This window comes from Chrysochloris asiatica, unplaced genomic scaffold (assembly GCF_000296735.1).
Source record: "Chrysochloris asiatica unplaced genomic scaffold, ChrAsi1.0 scaffold00009, whole genome shotgun sequence".
In the NCBI taxonomy this organism is placed as follows: domain Eukaryota; kingdom Metazoa; phylum Chordata; class Mammalia; order Afrosoricida; family Chrysochloridae; genus Chrysochloris; species Chrysochloris asiatica.
Genome location: NW_006408527.1, coordinates 18,929,220 through 18,935,219, shown reverse-complemented (window position 1 = coordinate 18,935,219; position 6,000 = coordinate 18,929,220).

The following is a 6,000-nucleotide window of genomic DNA, read 5'->3' as shown; positions in this document are numbered from 1 at the left end:
CATAGAAACCTTTATTAATTAAGAATATCCAAACATGATGATGTTGATTCTACAAATATCTTTCATCTAGGCCTATACAGTTTTTTTTTGTTTTTTATTAAATGTTTTTATTTTGGATTGAGTGAAAGTTTACAGGGCACATCATCAGCTTCACATTCAACCATTCATATAGCTTGTCTCATCCGTTTGGTTTTAAGTGGAAACTGTCTCTTTAAATTTTGAGGAGATCTGTGCGCATGTGTAGTAGAACCCTCTGAGGGTGGGGCTGGGGTGTCCACTAGCTCAGGCACCCCTATAGTCACCAGAATGGAGGTGCGCAGACAGCAAGGGACCAATGAACAGATACCCACAGAAAAGAATGTCCACACCTGTATCTCTGCAGTAATGTCAGGTGTCCGTGGCTGTTTTCATCCTTCCCCCGCTTGGTCTCACCCAAGATGGCGGCTCCTGGAGCAGCTGAGCATCTTGAATGAGTAAGCAGTGGATTTCTTGCTTCTGCTATGAATTTGCCTAGCTGTAAGCCTTCCAACCTTGAATATTCCATTATATGTGGTTCAGAGTTCTGGGACCATCCCTTGAGCCTGCTTGGTCAGGTATTCTGTGTTGTTGCTGTTGGAGGTCCACCGGATCCGCCATCTTGTTTGTTCTCTGAAAGGAATTTATTGTCTGTCTGGAGGTAAAAACCAAAGTTGATGCTGCGAGGTTTCGGGTCACTCAAATCCTCCAAGGATTTGATCTTAGGAAGAGGCAGCTGAGGATAGCTAGGTATAGGAGGTGGATATGAGGAAATAAACCCAGGAGAACAGCAATTTACTAGCTACTAATGATAATAGTTCAACTCCACTGCGCTCAACAACAGCAATGGCAATAGTTAAGGAGCTCTGGTAGTGTAGTGGTTACAAATCGGGCTGTGAACCTCAAGGTCAGCAGTTCGAAACCACCAGCTGTGTTCCGTGGGAGAAAGATGAGGCTTTCTGCTCCTGTAAGGATTTACAGCCTGGGAAACCCTGTACATGGTTGCTATGATTCGGAACTGACTCCAGGGCACATAACAACAACAATGACAATAGTTGCAGTCCCCTATTATACATCCATTCAGGTCTGCCTTTTGCTATAATGCTGAACTATGTGCATATTTTTCTACAGATATGTATTGAGAACCTGTGTTCTTGTTACTGTACTAGATTCTGAGGCTACAGTGATGAGCAAAAACTGTCATATTACCACAGTGCCTTGGTGTTGGGGAGAGCTGTAAGAGAAAGTGTTACATCAGGTTACTGGGTTAGTCAAAATAAACTATGTATTTATCACATGTATGGATAACTACTACACTGGTGTAGTGCTGCAGGTTAATGTGCTGGACTGCAAAGTCAAGGGTTGCTATGAGTCAGAACTTAACCAACGGCACTTAACAATACCACATGTATATTGCAAACTGATAACTTTGAAAGTCAAGTTTAGGATGTCATGTGAATGTAAAGCAGCCACATCTGATGGACTGGGGTGTCAGGAAGGTTTACCTGTTGTATGAGGTTTCTTCCCCTTTAACTGAGGAGGAAGCTAGGGTTCAGAGAGTTAATTCATTCGTCTATGATTGCACAACAATTAATGGGAGTAGCAGGAATTCATATCTACCCGGGTCTGTACCCAGAGGCTTTTATCTCAGCCATTTGATTTTAGGAGGGTCCCAGTTGGCGGCTGGGGAGAGGATGAGATGATCTAGTTCAAGGCCTTGATTCTAGTTTTTCTGTATTATCTTGGAGGTGAGATCTGTAAACCCCTTCCCAGGTTCCCTCAGATTGTCAGCTTTGTCTTCCAGCCTGTCCCTAATGCCTATATGGCAGGTCTTCAAGTACACTGTGCCGTCTTCGAGCACCCCTAGTAGGGACAGACTCCATGGCTGTGTGCACGAGTGACTTTGCACACATGTGAAGGGGTCCTGTGTGTACATTCCCACCCAGAGTTGTGCACTGTCTATGTCATAGGCAAATGTGCAGATGAGATGGAAAGATGCACAGTGTTCAGGCACATGGTGGCCGTTCATGTGGGCTTTATGTGTCCATGTTTGGGAGCAGGAGGCCAGAAGTCACCAGTCTGTGGGCCAGTGAATGGATAGGAGGCTTGGAAGCCCACTCAAGGTAACACAAAGGGTTTGTTCTCCTAGGGATTTAAGAGCTGAGCTTGTCCCTAGAGCCAAGGGAAGCTGGTTCCTGAGAGGAAAAAAGAGCCTACATTCCTTGTGTGGGGTTTCTCAGACTGTGCTTTGGGGGGAATTAGGAGGGGATGGCTATGAAATGGAAGCCAGCAATCAATGATGCTGGGGATCCCCAGGGCTCTGCCCTTCCTAGAGTCAAGTTAAAGGCCAGAGCCCAGGTTCCAAGAGCCCCTTGTCTGCCAGGGTCAGCTGCTCTGATCTACCACTCTTTAATTCCTCAGCCTCATGTGGCACCAAGTTATTATATATTTGCCCTGTGTTTAATCCTCCTGGACACCTGAGAGGGATCGGCTATTTATTGTACCCATTGTATAGATGACCAGACAGAGGCTCAGAGAGGCTAAGTAACTGGTCCAAGGTCACACAAGTGAAGTCTCACGGGACTTGGACTCGAAATCTCTTATTTTTTTCAAATTCTCTTCCTTTAAGTTCCCAAATACCTCTGATTTGACAGATGAAGCCCTCAGAGGTAAGGCCTCTTGGTGGGGTTGCGAGTGGGTGGGGGGTGCTTTTGAGTGGCAGAGCAGGAACTGCATAACCACTCTTCACCTTCCATCTGGGTCTTCTTTGTCCTCTTGGCTTGTTTTGCTCCTGCTCTGGGAGAGGAGAGCTAGTATGCCAAGGTGCTAGGGTCCCATCCAAGTGAGCCACAGCAGGCTGGTTCACTCAAGGCCTGTGCTGGGGGGCCAAAGGTATGTCCAGGGACCCTTTCTCCTGAGCTTGAAACCCAATGAGGTTCTTGCTGTCTATCAACAAAACCGGTCCAGAGGAGACCAACCCAAGGACCACAGAGCTAAGTCAGACGCCTGTGAGGATGGGAGGGCCCTTGTCTGGGCAGCAGGGTTATCTGGTGGGCACTAAGCCTAGTGACAGATTGACACTGCTAAGCCTGCTTGGCCAGTCACCAGGAGTCATTTTCTTTGTTACCAGGCTCTGTGCTGGAGGCCAGGGTGAGGCCTTTTGGAGCCCTGGGAGGCTGCAGGCTCTTCAATGTGAAAATACTGCAGTCCCTCAGCTGGAGGGACTGTTGGCCATTAGGTGTGGGTAGAGAGGCTATGGAAGTGCAAAGGAGAGTGCTCTACTAGAGAGTGCTGTCTGGTAGGAATATAATGTGAACCACATGCAGAAGTAAAAAAATTCAGATAGCCACATTACAAAGTGAAAATACAGAAGTGAATGAATTTAATAATGTATTAATGCAACCAAAATAGTAAGGAACCATGGTGGCACGGTGGGTTAAGTGTTGGACTGGTAACTGAAAGGTTTAGCAGTTGGAACCCATCAGAGCACCTCTGGAATAAGATGTGGCAGCCTGTCCCATATGGTGCTATGAATTAAAATGTCTCCACAGCAGTGGTTTGGGGGTGGGTGGGAGGTGGGGCTGTTTAATAAAAATATTACAACTTCAACATGAGACAGAATAGAAATTGAGATCTTTTATATTCTGTTTTCCACACGAAATCTTTGTTATCTGGTGTATCTTTTACACCTAGAACAGATCTCTATCGGTGCTAGCCACATTTCATAACTAGAGTACTGGACGGTCACCTCCTCAGGGGATGGACCCATTACCACTTGGGCCTCTTAAATGATCAGGCTTCCTGCTGGTGGTGGTGGCCGCTGCGGCTGGGGCCTCTAGGCTACAGTGGAAAGAAGGGCTTGGAGGTAGGAGCAGGAAGAAGTTGGGACAGAACGTTGGAGAGAAAACCTTTGACGGCCCTGGTCCGGTGCGAGGAGCAACCCGGAGGCGCGGCCTCGTCCAGCGGAGTGGTGGGTGTGAGACGAGGTGGCACGGAGCCCGGCCTGGGATCAGAAGCCCACAGGCCTGCATTGTTCGCCTGTCACACTTCCTTTGGCTTTATTGCTTTTGTCCAACACCCTATTGTCTGGTTTCCTTTTGTCCCCCTTTCAGTGCCACTGCCTTTTATTTTCCAGCCAGCCTGGTTGTTTTCATTTCTTTTGTCTGAAGTTCCTGAGAGGAAGGTTTTCTTTTCAGCGGTTTGATTAATTCACAGCTTGAGCCCGGGGTTTGTTTGTTATGTAATTGCTGCCCTCAGCTCCAGGATAATGCCCCCTCCCCGGCTTCCCCCACCCCCACTCTGCGCCCCCTCCCCCTCTGAGGCCCGGCTGGCGCACCCTTCCCTGTGCCCGGATGGGCTGGGCCGCCTGCTTCCTGGACGTGCACCAGGCCCCTGAGTCGTGGGGAGGGGACCCCTGAGAAGGGCGAGCTGGGCTGGGGTCTCTTCTCCAAACCTGGGTGGGATAAGGTGAGGTAGTCCCTTCTAGTGCCCACTTCTTAGGGCACCCTGCATTTTGAAAGTGGTGGGAAGGAGCCTAGTTTGGTCTGACCTGTAGGGTAGAACCAGCTAAGTACAAATAGATCTCATTCAACTCTGATGCCCTTTTATTTAAATACAAAATTATGAGCATATACTCGATTATACAGCACTGTGGACTTGCATATTTTTATTTATACATGTTATAAGAAACATTTAGCTGCATGGAATTGATAACAACATGCAAATAGTATACTGTTCCTGCTATTTAACTAATATTTTATTATGCCTGATTTTACCTTACACCTCCCCTAAAAAATTAAGCCCCATGTGAGATTAAAAAACAGTTGTTTTTTTTCCCCCCTTTTAGTGTAACAAATGATTCAAAACATTACTGGTCTTCCCCACTCCAGGTTCTGATGAATGATTTTACATTCTAACAAGCACCCACGCAATGCTGAAGTTTCCTTGGATTACACTCTTGTTGTTAAGTGCCGTGGAATCGGTTCTGACCCTTAGCGACCCTGAACAGGGTTTCCGAGGCTGTAAATCTTTACGGGGTACAGAAGGCCTCATCTTTCTCCCGCGGAGCGGCTGGTAGTTTCGAACTGCTGACCTTGCGGTTCGCAGCCTGATTCATAACCACTACGCTACCAGAGCTCCTTTGGATTACACTCTGAGTAAAAAAATAAAAAACAAACCAGTTGTTTTCAAGTTGACTTCATCTCATGACAATGCATGTGTATCGCAGTAGATTAGTTCTCCACTGGGATTTCACTGATGAATGTTTTCTAAGTACATCGCCAGGTCTTTATTCCAAGGTGCTTTGGGCAGAATCTGGTTTGAAGTCAAGCATGGTAACCATTTGTACAAACCATGCTTTGTATAGGGACCTAGGAGTGGTTGGTGGGTTTGAACCACCACTTTGAGGTACAAATTGACCTTGTGGTCTAGTGCTAGATTTAACAAGTACCCTTATGGTACTTACGAATGCCAGGCACAGTTCCAAACACCTTACAAACATTCAAACACCTTATAAATACCTGTTTGTAATCCTCACAGTCCTACTGTGAGGTAGGGACTTATCACCCTTATTTAACAGACAAGGAAAGTATGGAGAGATTGAGTAATTTGCCTCCCCAGTGCAGTCCCTGGTTGCTTGCCCAGTGACTTTTGGAGGAAGGGCAGGTGAGTTATGGGCACCTGCTGCTCTGACCCTGAGCCTGACATGACCACTAGAAATGGCTCCCTGAGCTGGTAATTAGCAATGGGTTTAGCTTACCGGCCAGTGAAATGATGGGAGTGAGGCAGTGGTGGGAAGCTGAGGCTCACCACAGTCTCCTAGCTGAAGCAACTGCTTAAATTCTGATGGCTACAACTCCTTGAAAACCCTATACAGGGTAGCATGAGTCAGAACCAACTCAACACTTAACACACTTAACAGCAGCAACCTCAGGGGCCAGACTCTACATAAGAGACAAGCTAGATAGAAGAAAACATTTGTCTTAC